Genomic DNA, 22729 nt, shown 5'->3' with positions numbered 1-22729 from the left:
AAGCTTCTAAGCTCTCGAATATTTTTAGGGATCGGATATTTTACAATTGTTGAAATTTTTTCGGGATCGGTTTTGATCACATTGTGAGAAACAACGTAACCGAGAAAGTTTGTTTCTAATTTAAAGAACTTTGATTTTTCAATCGAAATTTTCATGTTTGCGTTCAGCAAAATTTTAATAATGACAATTAGGTCTTTATAGTGTTGCTCAATTGTTTTTGAAAATATGATTATGTCAACCATATAAACATGACATGTTTTACCCACTTGTTCTCTCAAAATATCGTCCATCGCTCGTTGGAATATTCTAGGAGCGTTTGTCAAACCGAAAGGCATTCTTAGGAATTCGTATTTCCCATTATTTATTGAAAATGAGGTTTTTTGTATGTCAGGTTCGTTCATGAGAATCTGATGAAATCCAGATTCCAAGTCAATTGTTGAAAAGAATTTGGCTTTTCCGAGATTTGATAAAATCACTGAAGGGTCCTGCATTGGATACCTATCAGGTATAGTATTTTCATTTAGTTTTTTATAGTCAATTACGAGTCTTAGTTTTGGAGTTCCATCTTCATTGAAACCCTTTTTTGGTACCACTAGTACAGGGGAATTATAAGGGCTTCTACTTGGCCTTATAATTTCTTCTTTTAGCATTCGACTTATTTCAGAATTTACAAAATCTGAAGCTGATTGAGCATAAGGGTATTGTTTGCTGTAAATGGCCCTATCATTTACGGTGTTTATTTCACCGCGTATATCTGTCCTAAAAGGAATCTGCATATTTATTTTTGAATGCTCTTCATTTATAATATTTAATATTTCATTCTCCAGATCTTTTCTTTGATCTGCAGATGATATTTTTATGTTGTTTATTTTTTGATTGTCGGAAAGTTCAACGACGGCGTGTTCAGAATTTTTCAATTCCAAACTTTTATTTTTGTCGGATATTTCAACGACGGCGTGTTCAGAATTTTTCAATTCCAAACTTTTATTTTTGTCGGATATTTCAACGACGGCGTGTTCAGAATTTTTCAATTCCAAACTTTTATTTTTGTCGGATATTTCAACGACGGCGTGTTCAGGATTTGTATATCCCAAACTAAATTCGCTTTGATTACCCATTTCAGATTCGGATCTGATTTGAGCCTTTTCATCAAAGTATTTTTATACCCGTTACTCGTAGAGTAGATATTACACCGAATCATACATTACATGAGTTTGGCATTAATGTTCCGACTGGGTACAAAATGACAGTGACACCACATAACCTAATTTATTTACCAATCAACTGTGACGAAATAAGTACACTATCTATACGCATAGTAGATCAAAACGGTGATTTGGTGAATTTACGTGGTGAAAACGTTTCGATTCGCATGCACATTAGGTTAATAGAATGATTATTTATAATAAGAGACGTAGCTTAAGTCCCCAGCCAAGCATTACTAAATGTAAAGCCATAGAAAGAGGATCAACAGTAAAAAGAAGCTCACTTACTTTGAAAAATAAACTATTTTTAAAGTTGTTAGGCTTGAAGCTTCGAGTATAATATAAAAGGTGGAAAGGAAAACAATGAACGAAATTTTAAATGTTTGAGAAAAGGTTTACTCAGATGAGAGTATTTCGAAGAAAGAGTTTCATACTTATTCATCGTATAATCAAACATTTAAACCAAACGATGAAATTCGAATTACTATTCAAAATCAAGACTTGTACGTGCTTCCTCACGAAAGTTACCTTAATTTTCAAGGAATTATTAGAAAAGATTCACCGAATGGACCTACAACTGATGTTACCACTTTTTTTTTTAAATAATTTTATGGCCTACTTTTTGGATGAAATTAAGTACGAAATAAATGGATGTGAGATTGATAAAACACGATTTGTCGGCATGACTACTACCCTAAGAAAATTGTATATCTCTGGATAATCTTCAAAGTCAATATCTATTAAACTCTGGATGGAGCAGTGGAGACGAAATTTCTACGGGACCCCACTTTAACTTTTCTGTACCATTAAAAAATTTGTTGGGATTTGCTGAGGATTATAAAAAAGTTTTGTTAAATTGTAAACACGAACTAGTGTGGATGCTAACTAAGAATCTTGGTGATGTGTTTGAACAAACCAGAAATGAACTCCAAGCGATTTTGCAAAAGTTAAGATGCACGAAATTATTAAATGTGGTGTAAACCTACCAATTGCATTCCGGAGTTGGGATGCATATGTTAACCCCGAATTGGGGTATGGAAGTCAACACAGTTGGAATGTGAAATTGTCGGCTAACCGCGAAAAACCAAGATTTGCCATAATTGGATTTACACTAAATGGAGAACTTATCACAAATAACTTATCAAACTTAAAAGTTCACTTGAATTCTGAGTCATATCCATATGATAATCTGAATGATGATTTAAGTAAGAATCAGTATGCTCACCTATATGAAATCAAACAAAAACACCTCTTAACGAGGTAAAAAGTAGTAGCGAACGCGCCTTTAACAAAAATTTCTGATATCAACAATTGTGACGAAAAATAATATTACATTCGATAAAATAAATTAACTATATTAAATTTATGATTTCGGTCCGCAACAGTAAATATTTATTTACCTACACGTAAATTTTCCGTTGTAGCGTGCCGAATACATAAATTAAATATACAGGGTGGCTAATGAATTTTGCTACATTAAGAAACTCAAATAATTTTTTTTTCAGTGTACGGAAATCATTTTTCTCTTATTCATGTTAAAGCTCATTCAATTTTATTAAATATAGCTTAGTTAGTTTTAAAAGTGATGGAATTTAAATGCCCCCCTGCTCGTTGATGCATGTGCGGCATCTTACCAAAAAGTGGTTCATTACTGCTTGGAGAGTTGAGACAGGAATAGCCGCAATTGTTTCTCGAATGGATTGCCTTAGTTCATTCAAATTTGTTGGTTTTGCTTTGTAGACTTCCTGTTTGCAATAACCCCATAAGAAAAAGTCAGGTGCAGTAAGGTCAGGCGACCTGGGTGGCCAACGGAATGTGGAGTTCCTCGATATCAGCTTATTGGAAAATTTTCGACGCAATTCTGTCATAACAGGTTGGGCTATGTGAGGAGCTGCACCATCTTGCTGAAACCACACAGAGTTGAAAGAAATTCTCATTCGGCGTAATTCTGGATAGAAAAACTCTCTGAACATGCTCAAGTAACGGTCTCCAGTAACCGTAACGGTGTGACCGTTTTCTTCGAAGAAGTAGGGCCCGACAATGCAGCGTGATGAAACTGCACACCACACTGTGACACGAAGTGGATGCAATTCCATCTCATGGAGTATCTGTGGGTTGGAAGCTCTCCATATTCGACAATTTTGTTTGTTTATGTTGCCGTTTAAATCGAAATGGGCCTCGTCAGACATGAAAAGACAGTTCAACATGTTTCCATCATCTTCCACCATTTGAAGCATCTTCTGGCAAAATTCCAAGCGAATCGGCAAGTCTGCAGCGTTCAGTTTGTTGGCCATTTGGATTTTATATGGGAATAAGTCCAAATCTTTGTGCATAATTGACTGTAATGACTGTCTGCTTACACCCATTTGAGCAGATAAACTTATTGTCGAAACACGTGGATTGATTTGTATAGCAGCAGCGAATGTTTCCTCCGTTCGAACTGAAGGGTTTCGATGGTAAGGTCTTCTGTTGACTGTCCCATGGTCGGCAAAATTGTTTACAAGTCTCATTATGGTCCATCTGCTCGGAGGATTGCCGCCAAACGTGCGCCTATACACTCTTTGAACCGGAACTACGGACTCCAGTGCGTGATAGCGGCGGACAATCCAAATTCTTGTTTCAGTGTCCCAGTTATCCATTTTTGTTAAATGTAAAAGTCAATCTGCAAAATAAAAAAAAAATTAACCAGATTCATTAAATAGAAAAAAAGTTATTTAATTTTTTTTTGGTAGCGGCTTTCATCAGCCACCCTGTAGTTTATTTATTTTATCGAATGCAATGTCATTTTTCGTCCCAATTGTTGATATCAGAAATTTTTGTTAAAGGCGCGTTCGCCACTACTTTTAACCTCGTTAAGAGGTGTTTTTGTTTGATATCAGAAGTTTTTTTTGCTCAAGAGTTTAAGTACCCCAATACCATGACTAGGAATAGTCCCCATATGGTGGATGGGCTTGGCTATTGAAAAACCAAACACACAGATTCGACCCCTAACCTTAGCTGAACGCCACCTTAAATTAGGCACAAGTTTTATCGCTTCAATTACCTATTTTAATAAAACAAGTGTGGAATCTCAAGGGCTGTAAAGTTTCAGATTCCAAGAGAAATCTGTCGTTTCTTACATTTTTCAGCGAACTAGCGGGTTTTTTCCAAAGTGGTAGAACCAATAGATCAAGTTTCCAATTTCGATTAGCTCCATGAAGTAACGGACCCTAAAACCATAACAGATTTTCAGTTTGAAAAAATCCAATAAGAATATTTTTCATCAAATTGTTTTTTTTCTTGTTTACTCCAATAAGTATGAAGTATTTCGTATACGGAGCTGAAACGAGGTGCACTTTTTATCGCTTAATATCTTCCAAACGGTAATTTTTGGGGCAAAAAGTGTTATAAAACAAAAGTTGAGGAATCTCAAGGGCTATATAATTTAAAATTTAAAAAGAAATCGTTCGACTCAATTTTGAGAAAATAGTCAAAAAGTGGTTTGAAAAATTAGCTTTTTGTCATAACTCTAAATCTATTATATTCAGACAATTTTACTGAATAAAGAGTATTTAGCAAATTAAATTGTCTTTTCAGAGATATATAACACGTTTCTGTAGCATTAGTTGTTTAGATACTGTAAGCATTTTAAATCTGGCTTTTTTCCCACGCTAAACTAGCGGGTTTTTTCAAAAGTCGTACAACAAACGTTTTCTTTTTCAAGCTACTTTATACACCTATAGGGTTACCAAAACCCTAAAACTAGGATGGGATGCATACAAACCCACAAACAAAGGGACAAACATTTTCATTTTGGGAAGAAGAAGAAAATTTTGTTTTTTGAATTACTTTTGAACGGGACATCGGATTTTAACAAGTGAGGTGTCATTCGACGCGTATTCTTAGTAAAAATGAAACTAGCTAAACAGCCGGGGGCTTTCATCCCCACCGTATCCAGCAGCTCCAATTTTCTAAATGTTTACTTTTACACTTTCACCGCCTTTTCTTCCAAACAAATCTATATTTCGAAAGTCTTGGTATGCAATGTTCTTAGTTTTTGCGATACCTTTCGATTGGTGTATCACTCGTTACGATCGGACCATAATGGCAGATTTTCAATTCTGCGGCTATATATAGTAGTTGTCTTCGCGCGCTCTCTTTCGCGCTTCGCCACTACGTGTACTGCCGTGATGTATACAAGATTTCAATCTAGTTACTATAATCGTGAGTTACTATAATGCAATGAATTTAAATTGAAGGCCCCTATTATTGTGGTTTATCTTTCATATCAAAACGAATCAGTGAAAACTGGTCCTATTGATGTGAGAATTTTAATAGAACTGAAGACACCAAGTCATGAAAAAAATAATTAATATGCTTATTGTCCCAGAATCCGCGTTTCCATACTACTCTTTCATAAGGTCACTCCCGGTAGTGGAAAATGACCGTCTCATTTCTTGGGTCAATGAGTAGTAGTCTAAATCGTAGTCTTCCGCCTTGTCCTCCATTAACTGCCAATACTATTTGGTGATCAGTGGCAATTGTTGCTCGCAAAATTTGGAGTACTGATCGGTTTACCCTCTCAGTCGCGTTCTCTTGCGGGGAGTAAAGTCCAGTCTTTACGTGTCGAATACCGTAAGGGGTCAATAGCTTGCCAACAATTTTAGACACAAATTGTTTGCCGTTGTCCGAGTGTACAAACTCGGGGACCCCAAATTGATGGAAAATTTTGGTCTCAAGGAATTTGATGACCTCTGCAGCTACTGCATGTCTCATCGGCTGCAGCCAGACAAATTTGGAGAAATGGCCTAAAATCACCGAATTCCCAGCTTTGGTCCTCGGGTATGGTCCCATAAAGTCGATGAACAACCTTTGGCCAGCCCGCCCCGTAACCCGCTGTTCTCCCATGGGTGGTCGATTATTTTTGTTGGCGGTCTTGGTGATCTTACAGACCTCGCACTCCTTCACTACTTTTTGGACATCTACAGCGATCCTTGGCCAATAGTAAAACTGTCTTAATTTTGCTAGTGATTTGTGCAGCTCCCCATGCCCTGCGGTGAAGGCATGATGTGCTCTCCGGACTATATCGGGTCGCAGCTCGGCGGGAACACAGAGCTTCCATGCTCGGGTTTCATCCACGGCGTCGTTTAAGCAGAATCCCATCCGTTTATAGACATAGCCTTCCGATGTTTAAAGGTCTGGACCTTTACCTAAATTTGGGTCCACCGCCTGCACTAGGTCGACATAATCCGATGACTGGAACGCTGTCGAATCGAGGTTGATGTGTATGTCTAGTTCTTCCGCACCAGCCTTCTGTAGCTCGTCCATATGAACTCGTGAGAGAGCATCTGGGACTACATTTAGTGACCCTTTTCTGTGTTCTATGGTGAAGTCAAATGCTTGCAGCTTCAGACTCCATTGCGCAAGTCTGCCTGATAAGTCTTTCTGACCCATCAGCCATATTAGACTAGCGTTGTCAGTGATCACTTTGAAGGGCATCCCATCTTCGTAGGCACGGAATTTAATAATGCTGAGGATAGCGGCATAGCATTCCAACTTGGTTATGCTGTAATTCCGCTGTGCTTTGTTCAATTTGGCTGACATATAGGCAATGGGATGTTCTCCGCCCTCGTCATCGGTTTGGAACAAAACTCCCCCCACTCCAGTGGTCGAGGCATCACATTGGATGGTAAATGGTTTTTTAAAATCTGGGGTTACGAGTACAGGTGCTGTTGCCATGCAGGTTTTTAAAAGTTAAATCTCTATATGCGGTCTTTCTTCAAACAATCGTGAAGCGGTGCCGCTGTCTGGGCGTAGTTTTGGATGAACCTCCTGTACCAGCCTGTCATTCCCAGGAACCTCCGCATCTGTTTGGCGGAGCTAGGCTGGGGAAATTCATGGATCGCTTGTATTTTCGCATCATCCGTTCGGATGCATCCTCCCCCAACTACATATCCTAAATAGCTTGCCTGGCTGTACTTGCTCTTGTCTACATTTATTGTTAGTTCTGCCCGCGGTAAGCAGGCACTGACCTGTCTCAACATATCCATGCGGGCTTCAAATGTAGGTGAACAGACCAGTAAGTCATCCAGATACACAAATACATTCTCGCGTAGCTCCGCTGGTATAACTTTATCCATTAGTTGGCACATTCGCTGCGCGGCATTGGACAAGCCGATCGGCATGACTGTAAACTGATACAGTGGCCTGCCGGGCACGGTAAACTCTACTTTTGGACTCGAGAGGTATTTGCCAAAAGGCGTCTTTTAAGTCAATTGCGGAAATGTAATACGTTTTTTGTAGTCGGTTTAACAGACCCTCAATATGTGGTAGTGGATACGCATCTTTGATCGTCCGGGAATTTACTTTACGCGCATCGAGGCAAAGGCGATTTTCGGACCTTTTTGCACCAGAGTTTCCGGTGAGCTCCAGCTACTATTGCTCTCTTCGATCACGCCTAGACCTAGCATGCAATCTAGCTCGGCGTACACCAGCTTCTGTTTGGCTGGGGATATCGGGTAATGTCGCTGTTTGATTGGTAGGTCCTCGTTGGTCACTTTAATTCAGTGGTCGGCACACACATACCATCACAAGTTTGCCTTGCATTAGTGTGAGTGTAAAAACACGAAGTTGGCGCGCAGCGCTCTGAAGCCTGACGTTTCTCTGTTTTGCACTGAGAATCTTTGCCGCAGCAGCAAAAAAGCTCGCCGAAGCTGATAGAAAAAAGACCCGAAGACCCATGCCGAAGTCATACGAACATCTACGTTATACGTGAGCGAGCAGAGGATGGGCAGAACACTTCCCTATGCTCACTAGATAGGCCGCTGCCGACCACTGCTTTAATTACATGTTGCTCTAAGCTCGTCTTTCCTAATCCTTTTTCTATACAAGAGGGATATGTGTCTATCACTTGCTGCAGCTTAGATTGTTGTTCTGGAGTAAGCTGATGTGGGGTATAGGCGGTCTCGGGCTTGAGCTTATTGTTCATGTCTAGGTCTCCAGTCATAAGGTCGAAATCCGGTGTTGTTTCAACGGCAGCAACCTCTTCTCTTCAACCTCCACCTTTACCGAGGAAGGTGAGGCCGAATGTATCCCAGAAATTAATTCCAAAATAAAATCGTTGCGTCAGACCTGGCACTATCAAAAACTCTAGGTCCTTGGTTTCTCCCTCCCATTCTACAGGTAACGTTATGACTCCGGTTACTTGGGTCTCACCACCGCTGGCTGTGCGTACACATTCTTCACTTAGCTTCCTTATCGGCCGCGTCCGGTTTTTTAAGAAAGCATTCGCTCCTCTGCCAATACAGTTCGCACTAGCGCCTGTGCCCAGTAATGCGAGTATTTCTTCTCCATCGACCTTCGTTTTGGCAAAGAAACGGTTGTCGTTTTGCACGCTCACCACCGTGTCCACCACCTTTTGCTTGAGCCGGCGATAGTCTGCTCGGGCATCATATAACCTTAGTATTTTCCGTGGTGTTCGTGTCTCACTATCTGCATCTTCCGAGCCAGTGAATATTCTTTCGCGAGCGAGTTCGTACTCCCTCTCTCTTTGTTCTAGGCTCTTATAAGGGGAGATTTGGTTGGGCTTTGGTGTTTTTACCGGAAAGGGTTGGTCCTGGTCCGCCCGGCTATCCCGGTCTTGCCTGACGGACTCCGCGTAAAAGCCGCTGGGTTAGCATCTGCATCCGTCCCGACTTTCACGCAGAACCTGCAAGTGGCCTCGTGGAATTTTATCGGGCAGAATTCTTCCTTCGAAGGATGCTTCCTGTAGAAGTCTGCTCCTTTGCCACACTTATAACACACCAGCGCGTGTAGTGGGTCTCGGCATCCTTGTCCATCCTCAAAACGCACTCGTGTATCTTTCCGCTGCCGGTTGATGCTTCCACCGTGACCGCGTCCGGCAAGTCCTCCAGTCCTCTGGAATTCCTCTATTTCGTGGACCTCAGCTCGGCTGCGCTCCGCTAATGAGATTATTGGGGATGTAAGCAGCAATCCCCCCATCTTGGAGTTCATATTGTCCTTTAAGAGCTCAACGAATTCATCTTCAGTGATTTTGTGCTTGAGCTTGAAATGCAAGTTATGCATATCCGAGACATAATCGCTAAAGGTCTCGTGTGGCCCTTACTTGCGTTCCATTAATTCCTTGACTTTCAAAGGTCACTCCCGGTAGTGGAAAATTCCCGTCTCATTTCTTGGGTCAATGAGTAGTAGTCTAAATCGTAGTCTTCCGCCTTGACCTCCATTAACTGCCAATACCATTTGGTGGCCACACCTGCTAGCAGAAGATAGAATTCACGAAAGACTTGTTGGCGGCTGAGGTCATACAATTCTTGAAATCGGTCCAGGCAACAGGAAACTTTCAACTGTCATGTCGCGACCGCTTCCGTCGAACTTTAGGTTCCATCTGTCTAATCTGACGTCTTTTGATCTCAGTCCCTGAAACGATGAGTTCCGATCAATCTCTGGGTGCAGTTGGTGACTCGTCTCCCTTTCGTTTGTTCTGCATTGCCTGTGGGACGGAGTATCTATCCGCCTGGGTGTTCTTAGCCGATGCATCTGGCTATTGAGCATGTCCTGCGTTACCGGTTCCAGAGGCGGAGTCTCTTGGTAACTCAAGAAGATTTCTGTTGGATTCGGAATAGTTCGGGGCGGCGAAAGCAGTCCCTTATGATCGGGTCTCCTGGATGTCGGAGACTGCAACTCTGCCACTTGTGCCTTCAGAGCTTCACTCTTCCGGTGCTGGGTTGGAAAAAGACTATTTTCTTGGCCCCCTTCATTTATATTATTGGCCCTTCTTTAACGGCTTCCGCTTTCTTTTATAAAGTGTCACTTTGTGCTGATTAATACACGCACTAAAATTGTCTTCACTTCTTTTTCGTTTGGTATAAAAGGTTCACGTGATTCTTTTCAAAACACGCGGTCAGCGACGTAAACGCTGAATAAGTCGACAGTAAAAGTGTTTATAAACTGGGCGTGCTTCTCTCTGCTTCTCAAGTTTCTCTTCGGTATTTAAGCCCCAAAAATAAAACAAAATAAATATCCCTAACTAGGGGTGGGTTCCGCTCAACTAACATGCCCTTACTTTCCCTTTCTCTAGACAGCTCAAATGCTCCAAACGGAATGGCCGTGTTTAGATAAGGAATCTGTCCAAAAACCGCCTCCCGCCAGTCGTCGAAAAACAAATTGTTTGACCGATCATTCTCGGGCTCCACAACCGTCTCCTATTTCTCTGGACTCGATCCAAGCAAAAAACTTGACCATCTAGCCTAATACGTTGTGGAGCTTCGGCCAGAGAAACTAAAAAACGTCCACCGCCAAATATGGTCAAGTGAAACCGCAAACCAAGCAAACGACCGGACAAATGCCTAGTACGTTGTGGGGCGTCGGCTTTGCGTTTCCTGTCAGTCCTGTCACCCCCATTCTGTCCTGGATCGGCAAACGAACAGTAGACCCGCACCGCAACTGCTAAATGCTTTACCGTAAAGCTTGCGCTCCTGTTCTTTCTGGATTCGAACCTATCAAACGACCTGGCAAATGCCTAGTACGTCGAGGGGCGTCGGCCAGAAAGCACCTATAAATTGTATTTACCTTAATTGTAACAAATAGTCGTTCAGCACGTAGTTGTAAGTATAGTATTATAAAAAGGATAACTCATTGTTCTTGGTTTAAGGAAATTCCGGTAAATTTGTCCATGGACAAAACAGGGAATTCTACGATTGTAAAAGACAAAAATTAAAATATCTTAAAGTCAAGCCTCTATTCTGAGACTAAGTTCTGATTGAGAGGCCTCTCAACACTGACAGTCACAGAAGTTGGGTACTTTACAGTTACTAGTTGAAAGACAAAATAAATAAGTATGCGCATATTTAAAATTATTTAAGTTCCGTGCTCTATAAAACAGTCAAATTACTCATGGCAAATAAAGATGAAAGCTTTGCCATCCCTAGGTACATCCACTCCGATACCGCAGGTACCGAGATTGTGGACTCTGATAATATTCCTAATGGAATATGAAAAATCCTAGCGTTGGGCGCCAAATCTGGTACGTGGGCATATTAGTGCCCGAGTCCTGACAGGGACTTCCGATGTTCAGGCACCATTTGCCGGCTTAAGCTACGTCGTATTCGGGTCGTGGGATCTTGGTAAGCCTCTCTCCTCTCCAACATAACGAGAATAAATATTTAAGGTGCCTGGAAAAATATTATTAGTCTACAAAGTTCGTCAGTCATCAGTCCACACTGCCCAACAAGCTTAGCTGTCGCTTGATCGCAATACGATCGGGCTGTGTTTTGGCCATATTCCCTCCCCTTCACACATTCGTGTGCCAATTAATCGTCGCGGGCCGCGCAATACGACCCCCTATTGTCAAGGCTTACCGTCAAAAGATATGTCATTGTTCTTGACCTACTCCACTTCTCGCGTCAGCACACCCCCTTAATGAAGCTCTAGCACACCATGGTTTCAAATTCTTTTTCACATTATACATTTATTTGTTAATATATATCGGCGTGTGCCGGGGTTGAGTAACATAATATTGGCTAATTCATATGGGGATTAAATTAAATGACAATTTTTTTATTAGCGGAGAGTATCGACTTTATCACCCGTGAAGGTACACACATCAGCAAAATGCTGACTATTCACGACTACAAAAGTCGCTCAGAGGGCTCTTGCAATTGTACATACAATTACAAGGCTGATACTCGCCGCTGAAAAATGAACATTTAATTATTGTGTATCAAAAATGAAAAGAATGTATAAAAAAGAAAAGTATATCTAAATGATTATATATATGAAATAATTATTATATATGGATATTTTAACATGAATTGCTAACAGATTAATTCTTGGTCTTAACTAGGAAAGTATTAACATTGCCCAAAAATAAATTTTTGTCTAAACGGGAGAGTACAATGACTGTGGGAACGGTAGAGATAACAATTGCCTTTTCGGTCTTATTACAGTGGGCAAGTGGTGAAAAATTTAGACGGAAGGTCTCAATATATAAGTACTCCAATTCATTCACTGTTATTAGTAGGGTTGCTTTTGATATCAAGTATATAATTCTTACATTAAATTGTGGATCGTTGTCTATAGTTTTTGCTAAAGCTTTTGAAGTAATCATGGTGCACGGATATGTATATATGTATTTATAAGAAAGGAACCGTGTTCCGACGATCTCGACGCTCCGGATCCTGGGCTTTGGGAGATGTTATAATTGGTTTATATATATATACGTGCAAGATTTTATGACGGTTCACGAAAACACAAAACAAAAATTGCGTTACACAAAAAAAACAAGGGAGAACGCTATAGTCGAGTACCTCGACTATCAGGTACCCGTTACTCAGTTAAAGGGTACTCAGCAGTAAAGCTAGATTGAAATGCGCCACCTACCCGCGATCTCAATATATGGTTATGTGGGCGGTAGACAGACTTAGGCGTTATGGGCGTTAGAGTGGGCGTGCGTAGGTATTGACGAGACGAATACATTTCAGCTAAAATTTTTTATCTAGCATGAAAACTGTGGGCGCCACAGGCTTAGGCGGCTTGTGAGCGTTAGAGTGGGCGTGGCAAACTTTTTTGATCAATCGATAGGTATTAACAAGACTAAAACATTTCAGTTAAAATTTTGTATCTAGCATAAAAGTTGTGGGCACCACAGAGCGGGCGGTGGGCGGTTTCTGGGCGATCTCAGCGTTCATCCGGACAGACAGACAGACGGACATGGCTAGATCGACTCGGCTAATGATCCTGATCAAGAATATATATACTTTATGGAGTCGGAAACGCTTCCTTCTGCCTGTTACATACTTTCCGACGAATCTAGTATACCCTCTTACTCTACCCTTTTAACGGGTATAATGAAGTGTTATTTAGTTGAACTTCTCTAAGTAAATGAAAGTGAATCCAAAGTAAATACCGTTTCATTGAAGTGCTCTTTGGTTAACCACATTTTTGGTTTTTGGTCTGACGTAAGCACAAACAAAGCGGATGGTTTTCCAACTCGTGAACACGCAACGTATAACTGCCCATGTAAAAAACAATGATTTTCTAAATATATCCCGCAAACACTAAGCGATTGGCCTTGCGACTTGTTAATTGTCATGGCGAACGCAAGGCGAACTGGAAATTGCAATCGTTTGAAGTCAAATGGAAGATCAGTCGGAATCATTGGTATTCGAGGAATACATACATTTTCACCTGCGTTCTTTCCGTTAATAATGATTGCCTCAATCAAATTCGGCATAAGTCTTTTTACCGAAAGTTGAGTACCGTTGCGCAATATCATAATAACTGTATCAACTTTGAGTTGCAAGTTATGTGGTGAAAATCCAGGTAACCCCAGTGAGTTCCAAAACTGCGTTGGATAATTAACTACACAGAGAAAAAATCGGAACAATACCCGTTTGATATTGTCTCCTCAATTTTCACATATCACCTTTTAAATATCAAATTCATACGAATTCATATCAACATGATACGGATGCCTATCAACATTTCAAATTGATATGATTTTGCATCATATTAATATAAATTCGTATTTGATCTGTTTTTCATATCAAACGTAACATCGAAAAGTCTTCGAAAAAAAGTATGGCTGTGCTTCCGTATTTTTTGTGTATTTATGGTATTTAGTATGGTACTAAAGATATTTATACCCGTTACTCGTAGAGTAAAAGGGTATACTAGATTCGTCGGAAAGTATGTAACAGGGAGAAGGAAGCGTTTCCGACCCCATAAAGTATATATATTCTTGATCAGGATCACTAGCCGAGTCGATCTAGCCATGTCCGTCTGTCCGTCTGTCCGTCTGTCCGTCTGTCCGTCTGTCCGTCTGTCCGTCTGTCTGTCCGGATGAACGCTGAGATCTTGGAAACTATGAGAGCTAGGCTATTGAGATTTGGCGTGCAGATTCCTGAGCTTCTTACGCAGCGCAAGTTTGTTTCAGTAGAGTGCCACGCCCACTTTTACGCCCACAAACCGCCCAAAACTGTGGCTCCTACAGTTTTGATGCTAGAATAAAAATTTTAACTGAAATGTATTGTTCTCATCAATACCTATCGATTGACTTAAAAAAAAGTTTGCCACGCCCACTTTATCGCCCACAAACCGCCCCCAAACTTCAAAAAATCGTAAATATGAACGTGGATATCTCGGAAACTATCAAAGATATAGAATCAGGATTTCAGATTTAGATTTCGAACCTTTGTACGCAGCGCAATTTTGATACGCGAATATGCCACGCCCACTCTAACGCCCACAAACCGCCCAAGCCTGTGGCGCCCACAATTTTCATGCTAGATACAAAATTTTAACTGAACTGTATCGGTCTCGTCAATACCTATCGATTGACCAAAAAAAAAATTTTCCACGCCCACCCTAACGCCCATAACGCTTAAATCTGTCTACCGCCGGTAGGTGGCGCATTTCAGTCTTGCTTTGCTGCTTGCTTATTTCCATTTCCCTTTGGTCCCTTTAGCTGAGTAACGGGTATCTGATAGTCGAGGCACTCGACTATAGCGTTCTTTCTTGTTTTAATATAAATTCTTTTAATGGAAGAATGGTGTTTTCTTCTGTTAAAGAATGTTGGTTTAAATTGTTTCCGTTGTCATAATTTAATTTCTCTTCTATTCCGTTATATTTAATAACTCCCTTAGCTGTATCAATCACAGCTCCTATTTTTTTCAATAGGTTATAGCCGATCAGTAGATCTGAGTCTAGCCCTTCTATTTCATAAAAAGTATATCGTGTATCAAAAATAGTTATCATATGATAATATTTAATTATTGAATATCCATTCACTGTGGATACTCTTTTGTATATTGGAAGCTCATTCTTATTTTTGTAAACTCCAGTTCTAATATAACACGAGGTTGCCCCAGTGTCAATTAATATTATTAATTTTTTATTTATTTTCGGGTCATTTCTAAATACGTAGGGTAAGCCTTCTCCTGACTTTTGTCTAAAAAATGGTTCTCCTCAATGTTGTTTAGTCTCATTGTCTTGTTAGCCGGTTGGTTAACAGTTCAAGTTGGTACCCTTTTATTTTGGGCTTGTCCTTGCTGAGTGTTCTGGGTCTCAAACTTTTTTGTTTGATCCCACTTGTTCTGGCTATAATTGTTATTTTGATATTTATTATAGGTTTGATTATAGCCGTTGTTAGCCCTATTCTGAACCTGGATAGACTCGTCTACCTCCATTGGTTCTGGCTTATTTTGTGGCTGCCTATAGGTGATCCACTGATTTTGTTGGTTATTATTAAATCTACCCTGGTTCCAGGAATTATTTTTGTTCTGATTATAATAACCATAATTATTTTTGTTCTGGTTGTTGTCATGATTAAACCTTAAATTATTACTATTTCGATGGTTATTGTAATTGTTGTTTTGTTGTCTTTGCTTTTGGTTGAAATGTGTTTGACCATTTCCACCAGGGTTTGGCTCACTATTTTTTCTCTGAGTGGTTGAGAAACTATTTGCGAAATGCGCCCTCATGTTGTTGCTTTCCAATTCCTGAACTATGACCATTGCATTTGGTAGGTCAGGAGGATTCATTGAGAAAATTGTGTCTGAAATTTGGCCGTTTAGGCCGGTAATGAAAACTCTAAGAGCAGTCTTCCTATGTTTTTCATTCATTTCTGCTGTTATCGGTTTGTTTCTCCCGTAGGTCATAATTGTTTTATTAATAAGTAGAATTAACTTTCTATTAACTGTACCATAATAATCCATAATTGATAATTTTCCCTGACTCAAAACACTTAGTTCCTGTTCAATAATATGAATAGGACGTTTGTCGCTAAAGACAAAGTCAAGTCTGGCCATTATGGCATCGAAATTTAATACCGTAGCGTTATGGGTTAAGGCATCGTTTGCCATTCCCGTTATTTTGTTTCTTAATATTGATAAGGCGGAATAAAATCTTTCACTCCCTCTGGCATATTGCCCCATGGCTATTTCAGCCGATTCTCTCCAGCTTACATATTTATCTTCTTCTCCTTTATATTCCCTAACAGATTTGATGATCTCATATGATGTGTCGCACTTTATATTTGGATCTATAATCTCTATCTGATAATCTTCAACCGTTTTAATTTTATGAGAAAGCTGCGATCTTAAGTTAACGATCTCTTCCTTTAATGGATTCAATTCAAAATTTACAATTTGTTTAATTAAATCTCCTACATTTAACATGGTATTGTTTGTAATCGCCTGATGATGTTCTTGAGGCGAACTTATGTGGAGTCTTTTATTTGCTCCGTTCTGGCTTGTAGAAGGTTCTGACATTTTGAGAATATTTTCGAAATCAGAAATTAATTCTTCCACTTTGTATAATTATATTTCTTTTTACAAATTTCTTATTAAATAATAATAATAATAAAAAAAGATTATATCGCTCACGAATCGTCCTCCTTATTTTTCTTGTCGTTGTTTTTGGGGTTGTCGTTTTTCTTGGATGATGATCCTGCTTGGGGTCGTCCTTCCTTTTTTTGTATCTTGGGGTACTCCCTCTTTCTTCGGGTTTTTAAATTGGTGTCTTCCTTCTTTCTTCAGTGTTTATTTCTTGGCGAGGGATTGCCCTTCAGCCTTTATTCTTTAAATGTCTTTTTGTTGATGATTTCGAAGATTTGTTTGCAATATTTTTTTAGTTAAATTGTTTTTCACAATGGTTATTTGTTTCGATGAATTTTGTTGTCACTTTTTAAATTTTTTATTTTGTCCGAGCAGTGAATTTATGTTACGAACACTATTTTGTAATTTGAGATTTTAAGGGGATTATTCCATTAATTATTTTCCACCTTATTATTTTTTGATCAACACAAACTTTTTATTTTTTTGCCGGTTGTATAGAGTTTAAGGGGATTATTGCATTTATTAATTTCCACCTTATTTTTATCAACACAGGCTTTATATATTCGTCGGTTGTATCGGGTTGTTGGCCGCGCAAAATTCCTTTTTCACTTTTAAACTTTTCTGGGGTTTATTTAAAAGCTTTGCTTTAGAATTTTTTAATAACACGGCCCCACGTTGGGCGTTAATTAAGTTTCTCACTAGTGAATTGATTAAAAAAATTTATTTTAATTTTTAACAATCACTTATTCACTATTACAATTTTACAATAGGTCGAACTTATTTAATTCACTGCTCTTGTATTTATTCTCGAATTATTGTTCTGCTCGATTCGGATCTCAAAAACGGACTGCCTGCTCTCTGGTTCAATGATCAATAATCAAACCTCGGCTTAAGAGATTTTATCCCCAAAAATTGATAAAGAGAATGACTCAAGAGAGTCGGAAAATAGGATGATGCAATTTGCCAATTAAATTCGAAGTCCAATCTTGGCCGGAAATTGGTGTTTACATTAGCGGAGTTTAGGGACCGCTTTGGGGATCTTTTTGTTTACGTTAGCGGACTCGGGACTCGCTTTGGGGATCTTTTTGTTTACGTTAGCGGACTCGGGGCTCGCTTTGGGGATCTTTTGTTTACGTTAGCGGACTGGATGTTTACAGCATCCGTTTGATTTGGGCTGCGTGAAATTGATCTGGGTGGGAATGATTCGGAGGCCTGCTTGGCAGAAATAGCTGACCACGGATTTATCTCGGGTCTGTCAGAGTTATTTGGAAATTAGCTCCCGGCTCAAAGTTGTTTATAAATTGGGTAAGAGCCCCTAAATAATGTGTCATATAACTTGCACATCTTTGGGTGAAGGATGAAGATGAAAACCTATACAAAATTTCCTTATAAATTGTGTAACCATATTTAAAAGTGTAAGACTATTTTGTTGACTTAGATAGACAACATGCGTTCAGTTAAAACAAATAATTTTCTGAACGCATTTGACGGAATTCTGTTCAATGCATACTATGTACGGCTCCAGTTCATACAATCAAAACTCTTTGAATGTGATGGAGGTAATATGAAAATATCTATTCATGGAAATCATATGAACACCTGCGTGTGGAGCAATGATGCAGCCACCGAGGGAGTTGATACTTGTGTATGCCATCGAATTTCGGATTACAAAAAGGAAGCACTCAACATATGAATATATACTATAATCTAGAAAAAAGAATGAAAAAGATTATATAACGTGAAGAACATGTTCGCAATACCAAAACAAGGAAGAACGCTATAGTCGAGTACCTCGACTATTAGATACCCGTTACTCAGATAAAGGGACCAAAGGGAAATGGAGATATGCAAGCAGCAAAGCGAGATTGAAATGCGCCACCTATCGGCGGTAGACAGATTTAAGCGTTATGGGCGTTAGAGTGGGCGTGGCAAATTTTTTTTTGGGTCAATCGATAGGTATTGACGAGACCAATACAGTTCAGTTAAAATTTTGTATCTAGCATGAAAATTGTGGGCGCCACAGGCTTGGGCGGTTTGTGGGCGTTAGAGTAGGCGTGGCATATTTTCGTAACAAACTTGCGCTGCGCACAAGGCTACGGAATCTAAATCTGAGATCCCAATTCTCTATCCTTGATAGTTTCTGAGATATCCACGTTCATATTTACGATTTTTTGAAGTTTGTGGGCGGTTTCTCGGCGTAAAAGTGGGCGTGGCAAATTTTTTTTGAGTCAATCGATAGGTATTGATGAGAACAATACATTTCAGTTAACATTTTTATTCTAGCATCAAAACTGTAGGAGCCACAGTTTTGGGCGGTTTGTGGGCGTTAGAGTGGGCGTGGCACTCTACTGAAACAAACTTGCGCTGCGTAAGAAGCTCAGGAATCTGCACACCAAGTCTCAATAGCCTAGCTCTCATAGTTTCCGAGATCTCAGCGTTCATCCGGACAGACAGACAGACGGACAGACGGACAGACGGACAGACGGACAGACGGACATGGCTAGATCGACTCGGCTAGTGATCCTGATCAAGAATATATATACTTTATGGGGTCGGAAACGCTTCCTTCTGCCTGTTACATACTTTCCGACGAATCTAGTATACCCTTTTACTCTACGAGTAACGGGTATAATAAATGAATAAATGTATTATTATGTTACAAAAAAAATTCTGACTTTTTATTTCGAGTTAAAATTACAGGTACGGAGAATGGAAAATATTTCCCGAGTTTGGTAATTCAGAAATGACGTCGGAAACATGCGCCTGCTTCTTCTATGCAAATCACCGGAATCAAAGCAGAAAATTAATTTCTACACTGGTAGAAAAAACGCGAAGTGAAATCAAATATATTTTTATTTGATTTTTTTTATTCCCATGCATAGTCATATTAAATATTAAAACCTTTCATTTAAATAAAAAACATATTTAAGCCGTATGTCAAATATGTTAGTATTCAATTCAAAGTGATTTTTATTTAAAACAAGTTAGTCACATTCAAATCCAATGTGGCCATCTTGGTTTTAACTATTATAAAAAGTAGTTCAATTCATAGTATATTTGATGGTTTTTTATATTTCGAGTAAATACTTTTTCAATTTGTTCGGAATATTTACTCTTTTATTTTGAATATAGAACGTTTTCAAAATTTTTATTTGACCAAATAATTGTAAATTATAAATCAAATTACATATGTATGTAAATGTATTAAGTTTGTGACCCATATACACAACATAATTTAAATTATTAGTAATTTGCAAAAGAAAAAAAAGCTTTAATATTTAAGGAAAAGGGTTTTAGTTACGGCTGCCCATCCACCGGCAGCCTCTTTGTTTTTCCATGACAATTATCATAAGATTTGGCTTTGAAGTTTACTATTAAAAATACAAAAACATGTTTAGCCAAAGAAAAAAAGTGCGTGCATTGTAAACGCTGGGCCGTAACCAAAAACTAAAACCAACGGCACAATGTGCATACTTACATATGTACATTCAGACAAATTAGAGATACATGAATATGAACAAGCAAAACGGCAAACGCAAGCGCGTCTTCTTCTTCCATTCGCATTTGTACATTGTTGGTCAAGAAAATATGTATGTGCATAAGAACATAAATATTTATTGTGTACCGATGTTTTGACAATAAGATATGTTCTTATAATATATAAATATAATAAAATAAAATAAATATTACTAAATTGACATATACAAGTTATTAAACTTAAGGTCTTATTTGTACACATTTTCTTATTTTCTTCCCCATTACTTTGACCTCTATTGTAAAGTAACGGCACGCGACAGATTTTGTCCGTCCTTTTTGCTTACATGCATATGTATGTATGTATATACGAAATATTTTGACACCGCTTTGTAGCGAATTCGAAGCGCGATCACTTCGAAGCAAGCGGTTCTCCTGATCGGATGTAAAAGTGATTAATAGAGCTCGATAGACAAGTGTTCATTTAAGTGTAATAAAAAAGTGAAAAGTACAGATAAAAGGTGAGTCAAATAAAAATACAATATTTACTTAATTAAGGCATGTGCATGTCCACGTTTTTATTGTTGCATTTTTCCTTTTTGAGCTTCTTCTTTGTTGTGCGCGTTATTATTTCGTGATAATTTAGATAATACATTTGAAGAAATTAAAGCTTAAAACAGCATTACATTTAAAACTAAAAAAGACATACGGTTGTGTAATAAACATGAAGTGGATAAAAAATACGCGAAAGAAATGAAGAATATGAAAGGAAATGAAGTGAAAACCCGCGCAAACTAGATAAAAGGAGTAGAATGCACGAGAAGGAAAACACTAAAAGGGCGCAAAAAAGACGCTTTACTGCCGTTGCATTCGGCTCTGTGGCGTCGCAGTCGTTTCACCTATTTCTTTATAATATTTTTTTGTTCTTTAACGTGATATTTCCCTAAATCTAACTAATTTTGAAATTTGAAAAAAATAAAAACGAAATAAATTTAAACAATATTTTGGTCTTATTTAAATCCCTTTATATAAAAAAACCTACACGAAACTTATTATAAAACTACTTAACTTTTTCTTATAGATACAAATTTATTTCAACATATTGTACCCTGAGAAAGAAGCAATTTTATCTAGTAAATGGAACACATTTAAGGAAAAGGTTTTTTGCTTTTACGAAGAGCAAATACAAAACAAAGAGCGACTTAAACTATTAAAGACAGTTCAGAAAACTGTATCACTTGGTAATGTATAATTTTTTTTACATTTCTAAATTTTATCTTATAGTAAGCTTGACTTTTTCTAAATTATGCCATTACCAAAAATCTAATAACATATTCTTATTCATAGATTACAAGGACGTCATTTACACTGTATTGCTCACATCTGTCATCTTAAATAATTTGTGGACCGTCATTAAAGGAACCAACAAGCGAAAGAAATTATCACTACTGGGACTCGCAGGAAAGTTTTGTACGCACATGCAGGCGTACGAATGTGGCAAAACACAAAAATGTGTGATTATAAAAAACATTGAACGCTTTACTAGCTGCTCTATGCATACATATGTATCATATAAACTTTAAGAGTTACGTTAAGTACAAATGTATTTAAAACAAAAGTAATGATGACGTGTTAGCATGGTAAAAAATAGAGTTTAAGCAGAACAATTGTTTGAATTATATGTTTACGTTTATTTTCAATAAAAACACATACTTATTTTGGTCTTTATTAAATATAAATCACGCTTGTTTTAAACAACAGATTGGTTTAAATTGAATGTGGACCATAATAGTATGGTTTAAATAATACATTTAGATCAAACATAAAGTACAGTTCTTTTAACGGGGATTATATTTAATTTAAATACAATTTGTATTTATATTAAAGTTTATCCCAGTCTGATTTAAATATGAGAATTATTTAATCCAAATAAAAATATGCTGAGTTTGAGGGCGGGCTATAATTATTTTAACTATAAAAACCATTCAAATGAAATATTCTATTTACTGGAATATTTAAAATAAATATAAAAATATAATACTTTTTACTATGGAACATATTTAATTTAATTATTTTGTACTATTTTAACATATTTGATCGAAATTAAAAAATAGTTGGATTTACTACGAGATTATTCAAAAAATAATTAACTATTTAACGTTTTCGTTTTTACGATTTTCATGTTAGCATCTAAACCGCTGGGAAAAATAGTTGAAACGTTGGCGAAAGTGTATATATAATAAAAATGTTCACAATACAAAATGAATAAATGTACTATTATGCAACAAAATAAAATTCTGACTTTTTATTTCGAGTTAAAATTACAGGTACAGAGAATGGAACTTATTTCCTTGACTGAGATATGTCGGCTACTTGCGAGTTGTTGCGCGGTCGTGATTTCAACCCCTATTATGGGAACGTATTAGAGCTAGCAGTCAGCCGTGAGGTCGTTGGCGTGAGGCCCATGATCTTGTCAATGAGCGTGCGCCTTCTGGGTTGTGCATGTGTCCCTTTTATTGTGGTCAGGTAATTGACAGGTTTATAACATGTTTATGACCCATTTGTGGAAAGGAGAGAATCTTGGACAATTTACCAGCTTAACGTTCTGGGGCGGAAACAAAAACGTGTATTTGAAAATATTCAACATCTGAGAATCATTAACTTGTGAGATTTATTTTATTGGGGTTCTTCTAAATTCTAAATTAGTTTTACAATCAT

The 22729-nt window shown here is 38.1% G+C and overlaps 1 long non-coding RNA gene across 1 annotated transcript; it reads left to right on the top strand.

The window, feature by feature from the left end:
* The first annotated feature begins 20436 nt into the window (after positions 1 to 20436).
* On the top strand, positions 20437 to 21689 carry LOC119559152. Its single transcript, XR_005220698.1, has 3 exons — positions 20437 to 20532; positions 21093 to 21252; positions 21359 to 21689. It is a non-coding gene; the product is annotated as an uncharacterized LOC119559152 (long non-coding RNA).
* The last annotated feature ends 1040 nt before the right edge of the window (positions 21690 to 22729 follow it).

The sequence above is a fragment of the Drosophila subpulchrella genome, unplaced genomic scaffold, assembly GCF_014743375.2.
Source record: "Drosophila subpulchrella strain 33 F10 #4 breed RU33 unplaced genomic scaffold, RU_Dsub_v1.1 Primary Assembly Seq18, whole genome shotgun sequence".
Taxonomy (NCBI): Eukaryota; Metazoa; Arthropoda; class Insecta; order Diptera; family Drosophilidae; genus Drosophila; species Drosophila subpulchrella.
Note: the sequence above shows the minus strand (reverse complement) of the source record. Positions and strands in the feature narration are given on the sequence as shown.